The sequence below is a fragment of the Triticum dicoccoides genome, chromosome 6A (genome assembly GCF_002162155.2).
Source record: "Triticum dicoccoides isolate Atlit2015 ecotype Zavitan chromosome 6A, WEW_v2.0, whole genome shotgun sequence".
Lineage (NCBI taxonomy): Eukaryota > Viridiplantae > Streptophyta > Magnoliopsida > Poales > Poaceae > Triticum > Triticum dicoccoides.
The window spans coordinates 18,299,461-18,322,976 of NC_041390.1; the positions used below are offsets into that span (position 1 = coordinate 18,299,461).

At 47.4% G+C, this 23,516-nt stretch overlaps 1 long non-coding RNA gene and 1 pseudogene across 1 annotated transcript; both read right to left on the bottom strand.

Moving 5' to 3' along the window:
* The window catches only part of LOC119315505, an 18,948-nt pseudogene extending 4,555 nt beyond the window's left edge, over positions 1-14,393 (bottom strand).
* A 7,245-nt stretch (positions 14,394-21,638) lies between these two features.
* LOC119319479 lies at positions 21,639-22,742 on the bottom strand. The gene is made up of 2 exons (XR_005154492.1): positions 22,199-22,742; positions 21,639-21,961 (listed from the first exon to the last, which is right to left on the bottom strand). It is a non-coding gene; the product is annotated as an uncharacterized LOC119319479 (long non-coding RNA).
* Positions 22,743-23,516: the final 774 nt, after the last annotated feature.

Consider the following 23,516-nt stretch of genomic DNA (forward strand, 5'->3'; position numbering starts at 1 on the left):
GCAGAAACCGGCGAAGGTCCGGCGACGCGATGCGGGCGACTCGGCCCAGATCCGGCCCGGGGCGGGCCTGCCTCGGGCCCCGACGGCCCTGGCGGCGGGGAGGAGAGAGAGGAGGCGCGGCTGACACGTGGCGGCGGCGGATAGGCTCCATGCGGCGGCGCGTCGATGTGGCAGCACCGGATTGGACCGGGTAAGGTGGCGGGTGGACGCGTCCGGCGGACACGGAGTGTCCGGCGGCGCGAGGATGAAGATGGCTAGGGTTTGATGTGCGCGAGAAATTTGGAGGGAGACACATATATATAGGTAGAGAGAGCTAGGAGAGTCCAAATGAGGTGCGGTTTTCGGCCACGTGATCGTGATCAAACGGCCAAGAGGATGGAGGCGGTTTTGATGGGTTGTTGGGCCACTTTGGAGGGGTGTTGGGCTGCAACACACACGAGGCCTTTACGGTTCCCCGGTTAACCGTTGGAGTATCAAACGGACTCCAAATGGCACGAAACTTTATAGGCGGTCTACCGGTGGTATACCAAGGCCGCTTGGCAAATCTCGGTCCAATCCGAGAACGTTTAACACCCGCACACGAAAAGAGGCAAAAGGGGCGCCGGAGGATGTAGGAGCGCCGGATGGCAAAACGGACAACAGGAAAAATGCTTGGATGCATGAGACGAATATGTATGCAAATGGGATGCACATTATGACATGATATGAAATGCATGACACGCAAACAAATGACAAGGCAACAACAGCGAATAACTGGAAAACACCTGGCGCAACGGTCTCGGGGCGTTACACCAGGCAAGGCAAAGTGTCCACATACACAGACAAGGGAAGCACATGTATGAGCCTAGGGCAATAATCCAGGTGCAACAGTACTACGTGTACAGAGGAAAACACACGCATTGCACTCCAATACCAGATATAGCGTGCCTTCAGGAGTTGAGATGCCCAGAATGTGCTCAACTCATGACAGAAGCTATCACCCTCACTTTGTTGGGCAGTACGAAAGACAGTACACAGCTCGGGGCACCACTCGACTCGGCACCATTCACGGCTCATCCAGTATGAACCTTGTGGGCATGTGATGCAAGTGATGGAGGAGCTATCATGCACATGAAGCATGCGAGCATTGTTAAATGCCTGGCAAGAGAGTGAATCAGCACAAATATTAATTCCGTCGATGTTGCTCTGTTGTTGCTGCAGTAATCCCCTTGAGGGAGTCCTGCATTAGGGGGTATCCGGACAGCCGGACTATATCCTTTGGCCGGACTGTTGGACTATGAAGATACAAGATTGAAGACTTCGTCTCGTGTCCGGATGGGACTCTCCTTGGCGTGGAAGGCAAGCTTGGCAATACGGATATGTAGATCTCCTTCCTTGTAACCGACTCTGTGTAACTCTAGCCCCCTCCGGTGTCTATATAAACCGGAGGGTTTAGTCCGTAGGACCAAGAACAACAATCATACCATAGGCTAGCTTCTAGGGTTTAGCCTCTCTGATCTCGTGGTAGATCAACTCTTGTATTACTCATATTATCAAGAATAGTCAAGCAAGACATAGGGTATTACCTCCATCAAGAGGGCCCAAACCTGGGTAAACATCGTGTCTCCTGCCTCCTGTTACCATCCGCCTTAGACACACAGTTCGGGACCCCCTACCCGAGATCCGCCGGTTTTGACACCGACATTGGTGCTTTCATTGAGAGTTCCTCCGTGTCTTCATCGTTAGGCTGAATGGCCCCTTCAATCATCGATAGTGATGTAGTCCAGGGTGAGACTTTCCTCTCCGGACAGATCTTTGTATTCGGCGGCTCCGCACTGCGGGCCAACTCGCTTGGCCATCTGGAGCAGATCGAGAATTACGCCCCTGGCCACCAGGTCAGGTTTGGAAGCATAAACCACAGGGCCAACATCCACAGAGACTTGATCTTCGGTAGATTCGAGCCCTTGCCGAGTGCGCCGCACGGTCACGATGAGTATGATTTAGCTCTACCATCGGACAACGTTCGGGAGATCGCACCGGCGACCGTTCTGACCCTCAATTCGGAGCCCATTGCGCCATCCAAGGATGGGTGGATAGACCCTGTCACGGAGGCCGCATCTTCAGCGGCGATCGAGCCAAATACCAACCTTACCCTTCACGGGAGCCATGACGCCGAACTGCCGGACTCTTCCCCGGCCATGGACTCCGAACCGCCTGCGCCCGTGCCTATCGAATCCGACTGGGCACCGATCATGGAGTTCACCTCCGCGGATATCTTTCAGCACACGCCCTTTGGCGACATATTGAATTCATTAAAGTCTCTCTCCTTGTCAGGAGAGTCCTGGCCGAACTATGTCCGGCAGGATTGGGATGCGGATGACGAAGAAATTCGCCGCCCACCCACCACCCACTTAGTAGCCACTGTCGACGATTTGACCGACATGCTCAACTTCGGCTTCGAAGACATCAACGGTATGGACGACGATGCAGGAGACGAATAGGAGCCACTGCCCACAAGGCACTGGACGCCCACTTCATCATATGATGTATACATGGTGGACACACCCAAAGAGAACGACGATGAGGAACGGAAGGACGCAGCGAAGGATCGATCCCTCGAGAAGCAGTCAAAGCGGCGGTGTAAGCAGCGCTCTAAATCCCGTCTTGGTAGAAACAACGATCATATATACCTAGCGATAGAGCAGGGTGAGCCAGCGGATGACGAACACGACATTGAACCACCGTCCGACCACGGCAACACGGAGAATCAAACCGAACAACCCGTCTCCGACGAAGATAGCAGTCCGGATGACATCACACCGGACAGGCACACAGAGCAACAGAATCCCCATCAAAGGCTTGTTGCCACTGCGAGGAGTCTGAAAAAGCAGAAGCAAAGGCTTAGGGCTGCACAAGACATACTCAGAATTAGATGGAGTAAAGTACTCAACACTGCAGCAAAGTACCGCGGCAGTCGCCACACAAAGAGCTACCTGAAGCGAAAGCTGCTACCTGAATTCAATGATGAGGCCTTAGAGCCCCTCCAATCAAAAAACAAAACAGCCATCCGGTCAGATAGACGACCTCGTGGCCAACATAGAGCGGCAAACGACGCCGCACACAAGCCAGTAAGAGATCCACGTGAGGACACGCATCAAAAGGACGACGCAACCAGATCCATCTACGGGCCGAGCAAGCGCGCTCCAGCAAGCAATGCAACACAACAAAAATCTGAACACCATAGTACACCCAAATACAGGGGTGCCACACACCCCCTATGTTTCACCGATGAGATGCTGGACCATGGATTTCCAGAGGGATTCAAACCTGTAAACATAGAGGCATACGACGGAACGACATACCCTGGGGTCTGGATTGAGGACTACATCCTCCATATCCACATGGCTCGAGGAGACGATCTCCATGCCATCAAGTACTTACCCCTCAAGCTCAAAGGACTAGCTCGGCACTAGCTTAAAAGCCTCCCAGAAAACTCCATTGGAAGCTGGGAAGAGCTCGAGACGCTTTTCGAGCAAATTTTCAAGGGACCTATGTCCGACCACCGGATGCAGACGATTTAAGTCACATAACTCAACAGCCCGGATAGTCAGCCCGATTGGAACATGTTTCTCACTAAAAAGAACCAAATAGTCGACTATCCGGACGCCGAAGCCTTAGCAGCTTTCAAGCATAGTGTTCGAGATGAATGGCTTGCCAGACACCTCGGCCGAGAAAAGCCGAGAACAATGGCAGCATTAACAAGCCTCATGACCCGCTTTTGCGCGGGCGAGGACAACTGGGTAGCCCGATGTAGCACCGGCGACCCAATTACATCCGAAGTCAGGGACGGAAACGGGAAGCCACGACGCAGCAAAAACAATCGCCGGAATAAAGAAGACAGCCCGAAGAGCACGACAGTAAACGCTGGATTCAGAAGCTCTCGGCCAGGTTAGCAAAAGCTGCCCTCCAAAGGCAACAGAGACGAACTGTCCAGCCTAAACAAGATTCTGGACAAAATATGTCAGATTCATAGCACCCCCGATAAACCTGCAAATCATACCCATAGAGAATGTTGGGTCTTTAAGCAGTCCGGCAAGCTCAACGCCGAACACAAGGGGCAGGGTACACCAAGCGAAGACGAGGACGAGCCTCGCAAGCAAAGCACTGGGGAACAGAAGAAATTCCCACCAAAGGTCAAAACAGTAAACGTGTTACACGTGATAAAGGGGAGAAACAAAGCGACACTCCTAGAGACACATGCCCCAGGGCCTATCACCGCGGAGTTTTGCCACTGGTCGTCCCAACCGATCACCTTTGACCATCGGGATTACTCGGCAAGCATCCGACATGCAGGATGGGCTGCCTTGGTGTTAGAGCCGATAATTGACGGATACCACTTCACACGAGTCCTGATGGACGGCAACAGTAGTTTAAACCTGATATATCAGGACACAGTCCGCAAAATGGGGATAGACCCAAAAAAATCAGCCATAACAATACTACCTTTAAAGGAGTAACGCCAAGCCCAGAAGCCCATTGCACGGGCTCCCTGCTACTAGAGGTTATATTCGGCTTTCCCGATAACTTCCGCAGCGAAAATTTAACCTTCCACATCGCTCCGTTCCAAAGTGGCTATCAAGCACTACTCGGACGCAAAGCTTTCGCTCACTTTAACGCAATACCGCATTACGCTTCCCTCATGCTTAAGATGCCCGGGCCACGTGGCATCATTACAGTAAATGGAAATATTGAGCTCTCCTTGCGCGCGGAAGACCGTGCGGCTGCCTTGGCAGCCGCACACTAAACGGCCTCACCAACTAGAGCATCTGATAGGTCGTTAAGACCACGGACGCGGTTAGACGAGTCCGGTGTAGCTATATATAATTGATACAGGTTTGATGGCTATACCCCTATAACAATACAAGGGGCTCAACGCGTGTAAACAAGTGACAATTAGGCTCACCTTTACTCATCTTGAACTATACATGGTTTATTTAGTATAACCTACCTTTTGCACGACAAATTTTTAGCTAAGTTCCTCTCTTTTACAGATGACCATCGTGCTACACCTGTCCAGGATACGGCACAACGGAGACACAGGCGCAGACGTGCAGCAGGGACCCAATCCAAGGATTCTTTTTAGATTAAGACCCCGCGTAAACCTTTTTTATTGTCTCTTGTTGATACACATCCCCCGGATTCTCAGTACAATTGAGAAGGATGCTGATGTATTGGCATGTGGCCACGTCAGAATATTGCACGTACCTGGACATCAGGAGCTTATTACAAAGGGCACTCTTTAGCCCGGTTTACATCATAAAGACCGAATACCTTAGGGAGTGTTCGGCATCGCGAGTTTGGCCTTATATGCATCAGCTCCGAATCATGTCTTTGGTCAAATGTTGGGTTTGCCCGGCTCCTGTGTTTTGCTGCCTTACGTTCCACTCTATCGGCTAAGGCGGCACCAGGAGAACTACTGCGATTGTGCCCTGGTTCATCCGGACGAGCACCTCAGTAGAGAAAGCCAAAAACTGACTGTCATGATATAGCATGAGACTGGCCAACCACTTGATGACCTAGCGGAATCTTCGGGATTCCTCTGCCTTAACGAAGGGCCGTTTCCCGGCCAGGCATATACGCGCCCCGAATTCGGATGAGCGCGGAGCCACCAGGGGCTATATAGTAGCCCCACTGTCAAACTCCTCTCGCTAAGTGAAAGTGTTAAAGCATTATAGTCCGATTGCCTAGTTCGCTGCGCTATCACCTCCTTAAAGGACCAAGACGTTGGATCAAGTGTGAATATGCGTCTTCTGCGAGCACCCCCGCATTATATGCGTGGGGGCTGAAGCCGACGACTGCCATCTTTCAGGTTATATACATATATACATAAACGGCCGCACATGAGGTATTATAATTCTTTCAGGCACAAGTATAAAATAGCCTTTACAATTCAGTAAAACATTGTTTTTCAATGGGAATACATGTCATTAGAACATAATATTCTTCGAGCACTGCACTTTTATTGAACGAGCGCCCTCAAGAACTTCTCAAAAGTAGTGCTCGGATGGTACTCGGCTCTTGTCCGAATCTTGGGCTACAATGGCGGTGGCTCCATCTCCGGCCAGTATGTCTTCACACGGGCAAGGGCCATCCACGCACCCTCTACGCACGCCGACCTCTTCATCGCGTTGATGTACGGCACTGCACCAAGGAACTGCTGCACCAAACTAAAATAACTGTTCGGCTTTGGCCTTTCCGGCCACAGATGATCCACAACAGACCTCATGGCGAGTCTGGACAACCTATTCAGCTCGGCCCATTCGACCAACCGACCAGTCAATGGAAGCGGACGCTCTGGAACGTTAAATTGTGACCAGAACAGCTTTTCCACTTTGCGATCTTTTTGATCTCGGAAGTATTCGGCCGCATCGGCAGCACTCGCCGCTAAGTCCAGATATGCGTCCGCAGAACTCCACAGCCGGTCCAAAGGGGCGTACCTAGGATCTCCGAACTTTATCCGCAGCATAAAGGGCCTCCCAGCCACGATATCGCCGGCTTGACGCAGCTCCTCCTTCATCGCTCTCATTGCAGAGCGGGTGTCTTTGGTCACCATCGTGGCCTTTTCCAGGTCTGTCCTCTTCGCTCGATCTTCCTTTTCAAGAAGCTCGTAACGGTCAGCAGCATTCTTCAATTCCACATCCATCCTGGCTATCTCCTCCTTTCTTTGGCAGTGAGCAGCCTGTTCGGCTTTCAGCTCCTTAACTGCCTTTAGGGTAGCCGCATCGCTTTTCCTGTCTTGTTCTTTGGCTCGGGCAAGTTCCGCCCGAAGGTTCTACACGGCCGCAGCTCCATCTGCATTCACACACATGTTATAGATACTGGCATCATGCTCCTCTTCCATGTGTCGCCGGAGGAATCACATACCCTGTGCCTCGTCAAGCCCCTTGTTGACAAGTACGATGTCGGCATCTGCCACGTCAAGCTGCCGCTTTAGCTCGGCAAACTCATCAGTCTGGCTGGCCACCAGACCCTCCGCCACCTGCATATTAAGGCGGCACGATTATTCCTGGGATTATGAACTTCTGTGCGCCGTCATCTTCGACAGCACCCAGAGTCTCAGGGGCTACTATCTACACAGGGCACATCTAAAAATGTGTGGTACTGTCAAAAATGTACATCATTTCGCGTACCTCAAAACCCGTCAGTAGACTCATAAAGGCTTCATGCAACCCGCTTTCGGCAGACGAAATCCTTTCAATCACCGTACCCATCAACGTGCGGTGCTTTTCTGAGATAGCCGCTCGCTCTAGCAGAACCCTCAGTACGTCCGACCGCACACCAGACGGTGCCGGACTCTTTCGATTGCTCTCTTCAAGAGCCGAATACTGAGGACTTCGGCTGGCCATAGGATTGCCTTATGGCCTCGCCGGATCAGGAGAAACCCTCCATGACGACACCTCGGGGTCGCTCGCCTCATGAGGTGGTATGGCAGGGGGAGGCGTTTCGTTCTCCATCATCTCTGGAAGAAGATCCCCTGAAGACGAGCTCTGCTGAGAAGGGCTAAGATCCGAACTGCAAGATAAATGCTTTGGTTATTTTCCTCAGAAGTAAAGCGAGGTATTTTCATTATTAAGTACCCTTTTACTTACAGCTCGGTGGAGGGCTGATCCCCTTAAGGGCATAGTGCGGCCGGGGTAGCCCCCGGGGCAGGACCCTCCGGCGAAGATTTCTTCCCCTGTTTGGAGACCATTGTCTCCGAGTCCTCGGAGGCGGTCCTCTTCCTTCCCTGGGGAGAGGAAGTTTCAGTCCCTCCTACCCGGCTAACCTCCTTCGCGGAGGCGCTAGCCTCCTTGTTCCCCCCTTTATCTTCTCCTAAGGGCGCTTGATAAGGCACGATCTCCAGCATCCTGGTTAGCACTGGATTTGGTGAGGTCTCAGGGAGGGGGGACGGACACCTGATAAACTTTGCCTTCGCTATCCAATCCTGGTCAAAGAGCGGCTTTTTAGGGCGACGTTGTGATAAATAAACAGACAGTGTGTTCGGATGCGGGGCTACTTACTTGGGTATCCGGGCGATTGCAGCTCAGACCTGCATCCTCAGTGATGTCCGGACACATTATTTGTGGTCCGAAGAACAATTTGTACATCTCCTCGGGCGTCATGCCGAGGAAGTGTTGGATAGCTCGCAGTCCCTCCGGGTTGAACTCCCACATGCGGAGGGGACGGTGTTTGCAAGGCTGGACTCGACGAACTAGCATAACTTGCACCACCATAACCAGACTGAAATCTCTCTCAAAGAGATCTCGGATACGGCTTTGCAGTATTGGCACGTCCTTGGCTGGACCCCAGCTCAGCCCCCTGCTGATCCATGACATCAGTTGTGGTGGGGGGCCTGAGCGAAAGGTGGGGGCAGCTACCCACTTGGCACTTCGGGGAGCTGTGATGTAGAACCACTCCCGCTGCCACAACCCGGACACCTCTGGGAAGCTACCCTCGGGCCATGGAGCGTCAATGATTTTCCTTATTGAAGCGCCTCCGCACGCCGCGTGCTGCCCCTCGATCATCTTCGGCTTCACATCGAAGGTCTTGAGCCACAGGCCGAAGTGAGGGGTAATGCGGAGGAAGGCCTCACATACGACAATAAATGACAAAATGTGAAGAAGGGAATTCGGGGCCAGATCGTGAAAATCTAGCCCATAATAGAACATAAGACCCCTAACAAAGGGATCCAGAGCGAGGCCTACTCCTCGGAGGAAGTGGGAGACGAACACGACGCTCTCGTTGGGTTCGGGAGTAGGGACGACTTGCCCTCGGGCAGGCAGGCGATGCGAAATTTCGGCGGTCAGATATCTGGCCTCTCTCAACTTCTTGATGTCCTCCTCCGTGACGGAGGAAGGCATCCACCGACCTTGAAGGTTGGATCCGGACATAGTTGAAGGTCCGAAGTGCCTAAACCTGAGATTTGGATGTTGGAACTCGAGGCAGGAGGCGGATTCGATTAAGATCGAGAGGAAAAAGCCTTGTCCCCTTTATAAAGAGGGTGAATATCAAGCGTCCTCCTCGTGGCCGTTTGGGACTTGCCTAAGATCTAGGAGTCCTACCCATATGCACGGTTGGGTTACTCACGTCCGTATTGATCCCGTGATAAAGGGGACACGATCTCTGCTTCGACAAGACGTGCCAAGGAAACCACCTCATGAAACACGCTGAGATGGGTTATGAAAAATGATTCGAACAAAGACCTGGCTGTGGTGTGATGTCACACTACGGGGTACGTCAGCAGATTAGATTTGTGGAAATATTATTCTCTCTACGAGGAACCCGCCTTGCAATGCCGAAGACAATCTGCGCGCCGGACTCATCATTATTGAAGCCTGATTCAGGGGCTACTGAGGGAGTCCTGGATTAGGGGGTATCCGGACAGCCGGACTATATCCTTTGGCCGGACTGTTGGACTATGAAGATACAAGATTGAAGACTTCATCCCGTGTCCGGATGAGACTCTCCTTGGCGTGGAAGGCAAGCTTGGCAATACGGATATGTAGATCTCCTTCCTTGTAACCGACTCTGTGTAACCCTAACCCCCTTTGGTGTCTATATAAACAAGAGGGTTTAGTCCGTAGGACCAAGAACAACAATCATACCATAGGCTAGCTTCTAGGGTTTAGCCTCTCTGATCTCGTGGTAGATCAACTCTTGTATTACTCATATTATCAAGAATAGTCAAGCAAGACATAGGGTATTACCTCCATCAAGAGGGCCCGAACCTGGGTAAACATCGTGTCCCCTGCCTCCTGTTACCATCCGCCTTAGACGCACAGTTCGGAACCCCCTACCCGAGATCCGCCGGTTTTGACACCGACACCTCTCTTCATCCTCTGATTATCCTGTAAGTGAACATATAAGTCTTGAGCCGTTGGAGTAGGTGTTGCTGGGCAATCCCACATCCAGCTGATTGCACCTTCATTATCAGTGTCAGCCTGTAGGTCACCCTGAAAGAAGGCATCACTTGCATATCAATAATTATCAGGCTTGCACGGACTCCGGATTCCTTGAGCAGCTTCACTGTCACCAACGGTAGCGACACTTGTAGGAGATGAACCCATTTCCATATATACATGACTGTGCTCAATATTTTTAACTGGTTCAAGCGACCTAAGGATCCTTGTATCCCTTGGAGAGTTGTACCATTTAAAGTCAAAGGACGCATGTCGACTGATGCCCAGTTCAGTAGTAGTAGCAACATGAACAGATGATGATCCCACAGCTGCAATAGGGTCCCTGGGTTTTTCTTCCCAATCAGCATGTCCAGTTGATGTAGATTGTATGGTGTTCATTTGCAGCACCTCCAAATTATTTGTCCTTTCATCTTCTGGTGGCCATAATATTGCACAGAGCTTCTCGCAGCCCAGCAAGATGACACATTTGAGTTCTCACTTCTCTGAGGCCGAGGGTTTTCACAGCTGTGCCTGAGAGGTCCAGCTCCTCAAGGCTCTCTAGATATCCTCTTAGTAGTATACTCTTCAACTGAGAACAACCCCGGAAGGAAATGCTAGATATCTTGGCGCCAAATCTACCCACGAAAGTGAATGACTCGATCGATGGGGGCAGCACACCAGGGACGACTTGTTACAGTTCAACAAAACTGTCAAGGACGATTGTCTTAAGGAAGCTTGCGCTAGACAGGTCAGGCAAGTAGCAATCCTTTTTTGTTAGCAGGAAAAGGGGATTACTGCAGTCAACTTCTACTTGGACCTTGACAAGGGAAGGAAACCTGCCACGTAAATCACTTATGCTCCAATCCTTGACTTCCTCTACATGCAACTCCCTGAGGTCAGCCATAAAGTTCATCATCTCTTCTGATAGTTACCGATACCAGTTCGTACAACAAAGGTGCAGCACCCATAGCTTCTGGAAGCATGACATGTCTTCGTTGTGGCTTGGATGCTTATCAGATGGGATATTTCTGCAGTTGTTCAGATGGAGGAGGCGATTCAAAATTGAATCTGCAATTAGAGAGATGTAACACACGCAGCTTGCTGCTGTATGAATGTTGGAATATGCCATTTGGTAATGTCGCCATCTGGTAATAATAGATGTCGCCATCTGGTAAGATGAAGCAGGATGTCGCCTCAGAAAGGTCCATGCCAACATTATCAGGTAGGAGGCCCTTCTTGTGTTGCACCAAAAGCAAGTGGTCATGAAGCCCGCACTGCAGGTGGCCAAGAACGCCATCATCAGTGTGGACACGAAGCCAATCCATAGACATGTTTCTCTGTAGAGCATCGGCTACTCCCCATGCCGAGCTATCGCCTTGCCCGTGTATAATCCCATCGCATACAAAGTAGTTAAAAACATGCTCCTCCCAGTTCCCCCAACCGAACCAACTTATACATTGCTTGCGGTGATATTTGCTTTGTTTGCTCCCATCAGGTCCCAGCTCCCATCAGATTCTTTGCTTGCTTCGTTTAGTGGTCACAGGGATATAAAGGAAAGATAAGTCTGGGTTGTTTGCTTTGTTGTCTGTCATGTTATCTCCTTAATTAGTTGACCAACTTATGTATGATGCTACCATTCCCTTGTAAAGGTCATGAATAATAATAAATCTCGCATGGGAAAGAGTATTAAAGTAGTTCAAGTTATATATACTTGTATCATTATTTCATATAGCCATAAGAGTGGATTTCATTTTTTACCAGTCAAAATGATGTGTGGACGCCTAGTACAAGACATGAAAAAAAGGCATGCTTCAGCATGAGTAAAATCTAACAACAGTCCCTCGCTGCAGTTAACAGCATTATCCTCTTAATTGCCATAGTTAACAGCATGCCGGTAGAGTCTAGCAGCATTATCCTGATTGGCCTTCCTAATGTCAACACCACTGGAAAGCAAAAGTCAAGAAACCGTCCGTCAGACAGGATACTTATCCATGGAAAGTAACGCTATGATGAAGTTTCATCTTTAGAAGAGTTAATCGTGTTTGCAGTAATTGCACCATCAGGTTCACCAGAGCATGATAGCTGCTAACTTGAGAGCATCTCGAAGCAGTAATTGCTAGTTGGAATCAAGTCAAAGCCAATTCCAATTCCTGTTTGGATGTGGAGTGTTTGTTAAGTAAATCTGTACATATTCGTCAATTCATTGTAATCACAATCTGATTATGAGCTTTCCTACTATACCTAGTTGTTCAGAGAAGTTGGTAACTCATTTTCATGATACTCATACATAATATTAGATATAAATGTTTTAGGCTCCCATTTTATTTTGTAAAACATTGCCTCTGCCTGAAGGTTTTCTCCTCTCTTATTTTTTTTACAAATTTTGTTTTCATGCTATAGCTATTCAAGAAATTTAGCTGACGTACTGACTTGTGTTTCAGGCAGCCGTGCGTTGTATGAACTATGATGTCTCCCACTAGAAGAGAAGGAAGATAAAGAAAGAAAAAGGCACATGAAGGTTTGAAGCAACTGGAAAGCCAGAGTCTTAATATAGGGCTTGTATCCTCCTGGCGCTTTCATCACATGGAGGCATTCTTTATTCCTTCCTTGATTTCCAGGCCTGATGTGAAGGGCCATGTTGAAGCCGAGCGGCCCGGTGGCAACTGGCGAGCTCATCACTCTACCTCCTATATGTGTTACTGTTTGGGTTTTATCCTTCTGGCGTGCTGTGAACTGCAGCAATTATCCTGCCGGCGTGCCCATGCCAGCATTATCCAATCTAACAGCATTACTTGAATCGAAAAGATTGCCTGCCCATGCTACAATTCCTTACTCAAAAGGACTAAAGTGCCTCCAGGACTGATGGCGACGTCCCTCGTCCTTGATGAATGTATCCAGTGTCACTCTACATGTGTGCTGATGACGAGTCATCAAGAACGAACGAGTGTGCATGTATTGATTTCCTTCAATAGATTGAACAATTACTATGAGCTAATACTAATTACTCCCTTTGTCCCAAAATTAGTTTCGCTGATTTAGTACAAAGTCTTTGTACTAAATCAGCGACACTTATTTTGGGACGGAGGGAATGTATATTAGCTCTGTCTGGACAGTACATCAATTTATCAATGTATTGATTTTATTTTGTGGCATCCTTTAGTTTTTGTTTTCATATTTTGTTCTGCACACATACACCCGTGCCAGGTCATGTATTGAGATGGATTAAAAACTTTGAGCAAGATAGAGAAATAAATAAAGAGCACCATGCGTGTTCATGCTGCTTATATGCATGTTCTTACCGTGTAATGTTGTGGTGCGTGATTTGTATGCTATGGGCTGCTTATTGTAATAATAATTAATATTGAATTCATGCTCCATCCAACTCATCCAAAAGTACGAACTGATGGAGGGAGGTGGGCACCCTCACGTCTAGACTATTTTAGTCCTTAGACGTGGGATTGATGTAGACCGCAGAATCATTTTTATTTAATACTGCGTTGGCAGGGTCTTGAACTCAAGACCTTTTGGCTCTGATACCATATTGAATTCATGCTCCAGCCAACTCATCTAAAAGTCCGAACTGATGGAGGGAGGCGGGCAATATATTTCAATAATTAAAGTATCACTGGCACTTCTGCATAAATATTTATGATGATTTGTGTAAACCCATTTCTGAATTAAGGTCCCTTGTGCGGCATATAAATCCGTTGCATGAATTAGGTCCCTTATCAGGCAGATGCTTGCAGTTTTATGTCTGTTCTCCTGTAAATTTGCCATGATCATTAGAACTATAGCTATATATGCGCACACAGACACACAGTTTGATCATTGCAAACTCATTCATTTCTATATATGTGCACACAGACACACAGTTTGATCCGGCCACCTGTCTCCCATTCTACAGATTATTTACATATTTTAGCATATCTGACATCTTGGGCATTTAATTCTTAATAAGATCCATGCAAAAAAACTTAATAAGATGGTTTGTGTTGAGTACCACCATTCGATATTATTGAATGTATCTATTTATCTTTATATATTTATGAAAGATTCATCTTGCCACCTGTCTCCTTTACTGCCCAGTATAAGAGAGATGATACATATCCTTCGCTTTGTAGGTGCCATATATACCTCCTCTTCCTGTGCCACTTGTCAGTTGTTCCGGTCACATACAATGCTCCCCTCCTTGCCCAAGCAACATGTTGCATCTCCTCCTCGTGTTCTTGGCTTACCAATCACTTTATCTTAAGCATGGGATGTGTCTGGAAGTTCCCAACAATCTATCCCGTCCTCGCTCCTGTTGGCTACCACTTCACGACAAGATTCTCGCAGCTAACATACCCAGAAAGAAGACTTAACTGTACACGCCCACCCACCATCTACGGCCGAGCTCTCGTGATCCGCCGTCTCCATTGCGATGGTTGTCTGATCCTTGGCGTGCTCGTGGGCTGCCTTGACAGCCACCATCGACATTGCCGCTCCGTCCGCCTACATGAACGGTCGGTGGGGGGCCTCCGGGAGGCGAATGCGGCAAAGCAGATCCTGGTGTATACTATGAAATGGGTGGAAGGAGCAACCATGCCAAGGAACACGGTTCACCTTCAGCGAAGGAGCAACCATCCCAAGGAACACGGTTCACTTTCAGTGGTTGCAGAATGAAGTCGATCACACCCTCTTGCCTTTGTGCATTTAGTCATTTACAATGTGAAAATCTGTCAGCTACTACAGCCAGTATCTTCTGTTTTTGCTAGCATTGTTGGTTTCACAGACACGATCAGAAGTTGGTTTTGGTAAAAGATCCAGAGGAGTTGAACATTGCTGCCGGTATGTGCCTCTTTTTTTTTGGGTGAAGTACTGCTGTACTACTAATTAAACACTACTACATGGTACTGTTTAATTACTATAGTACAGGGTCACTCGCAAAAAAAGGTACATGGTGACAGTAACTTTTAACAGTGCCAGATATGTTAAACATATTGTTGTGGTCTTGTACCACACGTATCATATAACATGTGATAGTTACATATTGTTAGAATAGTTAGAGATAGATATTGTTTAAATCTCTCTCTCTCTTCTCCCTATCCCATGTAAATCTCTTCTCTGGTTGTACCTTGGCGTACACTTCTGTAACCATACGAGGACTCCCTCGCCAGATCAATAAAACCCCAACGCGTTCCCTTCGTGGAGTAGAAACGCTTAACCATTGCTGACATGGTATACAGAGCAGGCCTTTTCCAAACACATCTAGCTATCCTCCATTAGAACTCCCAGCCGCATCTTCCATTGATCTTCCCAGCCGCTTTCTTCCTAGCCAGCCATGTCTTCCTCCAGCTCCACCACAAACTCAGGCCTCAACAACAACACTTTCGAACCCCTCACCCGAACGAACTATGTTCTGTGGCGAGCGCAAGCTCGGTCTCAGATCATGGGCGCCGGGCTATTTGGGTATCTCGACAAAACCATTGAAGAACCTCCAAAAACCATCACGACCAAAGACAAAGAAGGCAAGGATCAGATCTTGCCGAACCCCGCCTATACCCCCTGGCTCATCCAGGATCAACAAATAGTAGCTTACCTTCTTAGGAATCTCTCCAAGGAAGTACTGGTTCAGGTTGCATCGATGGAAACATCACATGCGATCTGGAGCGTGCTTGGGAACATGTTCTCTGCCATGTCTCTCTCGCGCGCCAACAACATCAGGGCCGCCCTCACCAACGCCCAGAAGGGCTCCCAGTCGGCGTCTGTCTACTTCGGCCACATGCGCGCACTCTCCGACGAACTCGCTGCGGCGGGCAAACCCATCGATGATGGCGAGCTGATCTCCTTCATTGTTGCGGGCCTGGACATGGAGTACCAGGCTATCATCTCCGCGCTGGATGTCTCCCCCGTCCCAATTACTGTTGATCAACTCTTCTCTCTTGTGTCTAACTATGACCAGAGGATGGAGATGTTTCATGGCACAGCCTCTGGCGCGTTCAAGTCTTCTGCAAACTCCGCCTCCCGTGGTCGTCAAGGGAAGGGCGGCGGCGGCGGCTACCGCAACCAGCAGAAGGGCGGCAGTGGTGGCAGCAGATCACGCAACGGCGGCGGCCACTACGGTGGCGGCGGCTACAACGCCAACCCTAGCGGCGGCTATGGTACTGGCGGCGGCGGCCATGGCCCTGGTGGCGGCGGCTATGGCTCTGGTGGCGGTGGCTATGGATCTGGTGGTGGCGGCTACCACCAGAACAGCCATGGTGGAGGCTACAATGGTGGCGGTGGCTACCAAAACCAAGGCAACTCCAACAGAGGCAACTTCAAGAACAACAACAACAGGGGCCGTCCCCCCTTTCAAGGCTATGATGGCTATGAGGGGAGATGCCAAATCTGTAAGAAAACAAATCATTTAGTAAAAGATTGTGATTGGCGTTATGCCGATAACACCTCCCAAAAGAAAAAAGTTGCAGCTGCAACTGATACATCATACGGTGTTGACACAAACTGGTACATGGACACGGGTGCCACAAATCACATCACCGGAGAGTTGGAAAAACTGATGATGCATGAGAAGTATCATGGCCATGATCAAGTCTACACCGCCGCAAATGGTCCAGGTATGGAGATAAGTCATGTTGGTCAATCAATTATCAAAATCCCACACAAAAATCTAGTCCTTAATGAAATCTTGCATGCTCCAAATGCTTCAAAAACTCTCCTTTCCGTTCATCGCATTGCCCTTGACAATAATGTGTTTCTAGAATTTCACCCTTATTTCTTTTTGATCAAGGATCAGGTCACGAAGCAGATTCTCCATAGGGGCTTCTGTGTGGAAGGACTCTATTCGTTGCTTCCCAAGTATTGCAAGTTCAATAAACAAGTGTATGGTGCCATCAAGCTCTCTGCTGAAAGGTGGCACAGTCGTTTAGGGCATCCATCCTTTGCTACTGTTCATCAAATTCTTAGTAGAAATAAACTCCCAGTTGTTGGTGAGAGAAATTCAGAAACTATTTGTGATTCATGTCAACGAGCAAAAAGTCATCAGTTACCATATCCTGTTTCTTCTAGTGTGTCTACCAAGCCTTTACAACTTATCTTTTCTGATGTTTGGGGTCCAGCACCCACTTCTGTTGGTAGACATTCTTACTATGTTAGCTTTGTTGATGACTATAGCAAATATACTTGGATATATCTTCTTAAAAAACATTCCGATGTGTTTCAAGTTTTTCACAACTTTCAAGCACTTGTTGAACGTAAATTGGATAGTAAAATCATTGCCATGCAATCAGACTGGGGTGGCGAATATGAGAAGCTAAATTCCCTTTTTCAGCAAATAGGCATTTCTCATCATGTATCATGTCCTCATGCGCATCAATAGAATGGTTCTGCCGAACGTAAACACAGACACATCATTGAAGTAGGATTGGCCCTTCTAGCTTCAGCCTCTATGCCACTCAAATTTTGGGATGAGGCTTTTCTTACTGCTGTTCATCTCATAAATATGTGGCCCAGTCGTGTCATCCATAATGAAACTCCTACCGAACGTCTTTTGCACATCACCCCTGACTATACTACACTTCGTGTTTTCTGCTGTGCATGTTGGCCTAATCTTCGTCCTTACAATCCTCACAAACTCATATTTCGCTGTGTTCCTTGGCTATAGTGCACATCACAAAGGTGTCAAGTGTCTTGATGTCTCGACGGGTCGCGTTTACATCTCTCGCGATGTTGTGTTTGATGAAAATCAGTTTCCATTCGAAAAACTTCATCCAAATGCTGGTGCTCTCCTTAGACAGGAAATTCTTCTTCTACCATCCAACTTGTCCAACCCTGTCTCTGGTGGTGATGATAATTGTATTGATCCAACTATTATGACTAATTCTCCTAATATCTCAACTGAGCATGTTTCTGCAGAGAAAAACAGGGAAGAAAATGATGCAACAATGGCTGAAAACAGTACACAATTTCATGTACCACGGCGTCCTCTTGTGGCCACGGAAAACCTGGCGCAATCCCCCTTGGGATCAGCGCGCCTAACTGCTGCAGGCCCGACCGCATCTCCTCCGGGATTTTTGCCCAGCCAGGTGGGCTGCACCACCGAGTCGCCCGCGCCCGACCCGCACCAACCCGCGTCGGCCACGCGGTCCACTCCTCGCATGCCTGGTCCCTCGGACACAGCCACCCAATCGGCGCCTGGGGACAGGCCGACAGGACGCTACGCGCCGGTGCCGCGCGTGTATGCCAGGCGGGCTCCGCGCTCGTCATCACCAGATGCAGCGGGGTTCGATCCCGATCAGGCTGTCCCACCCGGATCTTCTGTGGCCTCTCCTTCGTCTCCTACCACACGTTTGGCCGCAGACGATCCGGCGGGCATCGAGGGCAGCTCAGCCTCCTCGGGATCGCTCAGCTCCCAGGATTCGGCAGCTTCTGACGTTGCAGCGACGCAGCAGCAGGTGGCTGGATCCTCTGTGGCTACACAGCAGCCACGTACACGACTACAAACCGGTAATATTCAACCAGTGAACTACAAGGTGAAATTTGGTTTAGCTGCTTCCACAGGAGAACCACGAACTGTACATGATGCGCTTGCTGACCCCACGTGGAAGAAGGCCATGGAAGAGGAATTTCATGCTCTTCACAAAAACAGGACCTGGCATCTAGTTCCTTCTGAATGAGGTAAAAATGTTATTGATTGCAAGTGGGTGTTCAGAATAAAAAAGAGGTCTGATGGCACTATAGATCACTACAAAGCCAGACTTGTTGCTAAAGGGTTCAAACAGAGGTATGGCATAGATTATGAGGACACTTTTAGTCCCGTTGTTAAAGCTGCCATTATTCGTCTTGTTCTATCTATTGCTGTATCCAGAGGATGGAGTCTCAGACAGCTAGATGTGCAGAATGCGTTCCTTCATGGCGTTCTGGAAGAGGAAGTTTATATGAAGCAACCTCCTGGGTTTGAAGACAAAAATAAACCTTTTCATGTATGCAGGCTTGATAAGTCTCTCTATGGTTTGAAGCAAGCACCTAGAGCATGGTATTCTCGTTTGAGTTCAAAGTTGCAAAAACTTGGTTTTGTTCCTTCAAAGTCAAACACCTCATTGTTTATCTATAATAAGTTCAATACATCAATGTTTGTGCTTATATACGTCGATGATATCATTGTTACAAGCTCATCAGATGAAGCGGTAACAACCCTGTTGAAAGATTTGAACTCGGAATTTGCTTTGAAGGATCTAGGTGACTTGCACTTCTTTCTTGGTATTGAAGTTAAGAGAAACAAAGAAGGTGGTCTCTATCTGTCTCAAGAAAAATATGCAACTGATATTCTGAATAGAGTAGGTTTGCAGGGTTGTAAGCCATCACCAACACCACTATCCAGTTCAGAAAAACTCTCTATTGCAGAAGGTGAACTCTTGAATCAAGAGGATGGCACCAAGTACAGGAGTTTGGTGGGTGCGCTTCAGTATTTGACTCTCACCAGGCCTGACATTTCCTTTGCAGTCAATAAAGTCTGTCAGTTTCTTCATGCACCAACTACAACTCATTGGACTGCTGCTAACCGCATATTGAGATATATAAGAAACACCTTGAGTACTGGACTAACTTTTAGTAAGTCATCATCTACCCTAGTCAATGCTTTCTCTGACTCTGACTGGGCAGGCTGCTTAGATGACAGAAGGTCCACAGGTGGTTTTGCAGTTTTCTTTGGCCCTAACTTGATTTCCTGGTGTGCAAAGAAACATGCTACAGTCTCTCGGACAAGTACTGAAGCTGAATATAAGGCACTTGCAAATGCAATAGCAGAAATTATCTGGGTTAAGTCAATGCTTAAAGAGCTTGGAATAAGTCACACACAAACTCCTTGTCTTTGGTGTGATAATCTTGGTGCAACATATTTATCTGCTAATCCTGTTTTTCATGCCAGAACCAAGCATATTGAGATTGACTATCACTTTGTGAGAGAAAGGGTTGCTAGCAAGGAGTTGGAAATTCGTTTTGTTCACTCCAAGGATCAAGTTGCCGATGGTTTTACGAAGGCATTGTCTACAAGACCATTTCAAGAGTTTAAGCATAATCTAAACTTGAGAAGTTCAGATTAAGGGAGGATGTTAAACATATTGTTGTGGTCTTGTACCACACGTATCATATATCATGTGATAGTTACATATTGTTAGAATAGTTAGAGATAGATATTGTTTAAATCTCTCTCTCTCTATCTCTTCTCCCTATCCCATGTAAATCTCTTCTCTGGTTGTACCTTGGCGTACACTTCTGTAACCATACGAGGACTCCCTCGCCAGATCAATAAAACCCCAACGCGGCTCCCTTCGTGGAGTAGAAACGCTTAACCATTGCTGACAAGATAGTCCCATCAGTGAAGAGCAAGCAGATCAACTATCACGATTTTAAATCGCGGGCGAAACAGACAGCGCTATCGCTGATTAAAATCTGCCGCACGATTTGCATGGTTCAGACAATCACGGGAGAGCAATCTGCCGTGATTGTCTGAACCATGCAAATCGTGTGGGCGATTCTAATCTTTGTCGCCTGCTGAGTTATCTTCACTCTGCCCTATCGATTCACAGGGGTTTCCTCATTTTCTTGCGGTAATGAAATTGTATTGATGCAAGATTCCATTTCTTTTTACAATTACGACAGCTTTCTGTAGAAGGAATGCTTCATCAGCATTTAACTTGTTTTTCTTCTCTCTCTGAAAAAGCAGTCGACTTCTTTCTAATACTCTATTTTAGATAGAAGAAAGGGACTGGCAATTGCAGAATATTTGCAAATTTATTGGTGTTGTCACGGATAAACTGGTGCGTAGATATGCATTTAAGCCACGGACCAGCAATATATAGTCACTTATATACACATAAAATACATAATGGCAGTTTCTACATACAGCAATATATACCAGCTTGCTGCTCTCCTGCACTAACCTCAATATATAATTGATAGTTGGAATCAAGTCAAAGCCAATTCCAATTCCTGTTTGGACGTGGAGTGTTTGTCAAGTAAATCTGTACATATTCGTGAATTCATTGTAATCACAACCCAGTTATGAGCTTTCCTACTAACCTAGCTGTTCAGAGAGGTTGATGACTCATTTTCATGCTATTCATACATAACATTAGTTATAAATTTTGTACCCCCATTTTATTTTGCAAAACACTGCCAGCCTGCCTGATAAGGGTTTTCTCCATTCTTATTTTACAAGTTTCTTTTTCACGCTATAGCTATTCAAGAAATTTAGCCGGCGTACTGAGTTGTGTTTCAGGCAGCTGTGTGTTGTATGATCTTTGATGTCTCACATGATAAGAGTAAACAAGGAAAAGAAATGGAACATGATGATTGAAGCAACTGCAAAGCCACAGTCTTAATATAGGGATCGTATCCCCCTGGCGCTTTCATCACATGGTGGCATTCTTTATTCTTTCCTTGAGTTCTGGTTAGAGATGATACTCTTCCTCGCGTCATCGGACAATGTGAAGGGCCACATTGAAGCCCTGAGGCACGGTGGCTACTGTCGAGCTCATCACCCTCCTGTGGGTGCTGCTTCTGCACGCTGGCATCTTCATCCTTGATGAATTTATTTGTCCTCGTCATCATCGATCCCACCATCATATTTTGTGAGAGCTTGCTTCACATGTGTGTTTTCATGTGTGCTGGCATGATGAGCCATCAAGAACGGAGTTGTGCATTTTTTTTCAAAAAGAAGGATAACAGCAGGTCTCCGCATCAAGCGATGAACACAACCATTTTATTATATTATTCAGCAGAACCCGATAAAACAAATACATGGATCAATCCAAAGCCATCGTCATGGCAAGCATAGTCACTGCACCTACAAACTTGATGATGTGCCCTGACCTCGCATGAACACATATCATCTAATCTGGTGGTCTCACCAAGCCCCGCCGGCAAGCCGCGAACACCAATCAGTCGAGCGTATACCCTACTCGCATTGCATGCACACGCTCTACAATCGTTGCAGCCATCTTCCGCCATCCCACTTTCAGGAGCGATCAACACATTCACCTTCAGGAGCAAGTGTGCATGATTTCCTACAACAGATTGAGCAAATTACTATGAGCTAATCCTAATTGCATATTAGCTGTATTTGGTCACTACATCAATCTATCCATGTGTTGATTTTATTTGGCAGCATCCTCTAATTTCTGTTTTCATAATTTTTGTTGTACACGTTACACCCATGTTGGTTCATGTATTCAGATGGATTACAAGCTTTGAGAAAGATAGAGAAATAAATAAAGAGCACCATGCGTGTTCATGTTGCTTACATGCATGTTCTTCCTGTGTAATGTTGTGGTGTGTGATTCGTATGATGTGGGCTGCTTATTGTAACAATAATCAAACTATCACTCACACTTCTGGATAAGGTCCCTTGTGCGGCATATGAATCCATTTCATGATTTAGGTCCCTTATCAGGCACATGCTTGCAGTTTTATGTTCCTGTAAATTTTCCATGATCATTAAAACTAGCTATATGTGCACAGACACAGAGTTTTGCTCATTGCAAACTCGTTCGTTTTTAAAGTAGTAACACAAATAGCAAAAAAGATTCTACGCAATCTATCTTTATTTATGAAACATTCATCCGGCCACCTGCCTCCCACACTACACATTATGTACATATATTAGCGTATCTTTTCTATCAACATTGAAATCTTGGGCATTTAATTCTTAATGAGAAAAAGAATCTTAATAGGATAGTTTGTGTTGAGTAGCCCCATTCGATATTATTCAATCTATCTATTTATCTTTATTTATTTATGAAAGATCCATCTGACTACCTGCCTCCCTTACTGCGCATTATAAGAGAGATGATACATACCCTTAGCTTTGTAGATGCCATATATACCTCCTCTTCCCGTGCCATAAGTCAAGTGTTCCGCTCACATACAACTCTCATCCCGGAGGCGAATGCGACAAAGCAGATCCTGGTGTGGAAGGAGCAGATCCTGGTGCACCTTCAGTGTGGTTGCAGTCTTGCAGAATGAAATCAATCCTCCCCTCTTGCGTTTGTGCGTTTTACACTGTGAAAATCTGAAAGTAATTGGTTTTGCTAAAGACGGTCCAAAGGAGTTGAACATTGCTGGTGGTATGCACGTCCTTTTTTCTGTGAGGAAGTACCGCTGTACTGCTAATTAAACAGTACAGAACGACAGTTACTTTTAACATTGCCAAATACTCCCATCAGCGTAGAGCAAACAGATCAACTGCCACGATTTTGAACCGCAGGCAAAACAGCCGCGCTATCTCTGAATAAAATCTGCCTCGCAATTAGCACGGTTCATGAAATCGCGGGAGATCGCGCCGTTCCTTGCTTAGCCATCACGAAAATGTTTCCTGACACTATTTTAATCGTTGTCTTTTTTTTTTTTGCGGGGGAATTTTAATCGTTGTCGACTGCTGAGTTATCTGCACTCTGCCCTAATGAAATGCAATTTGTCCAATCATTATTAAGAGTTCCTAATCATCTGCCCATTCTCAACGCGGCAGGCCGCCTGCCCAAGCGCAGCCGAGAAGAAGGTGCCCCATTGATCCTCCAGTCCTGCCGGCATCACCTCCAGGCCTGGTCGCTACGTCCCTTATCC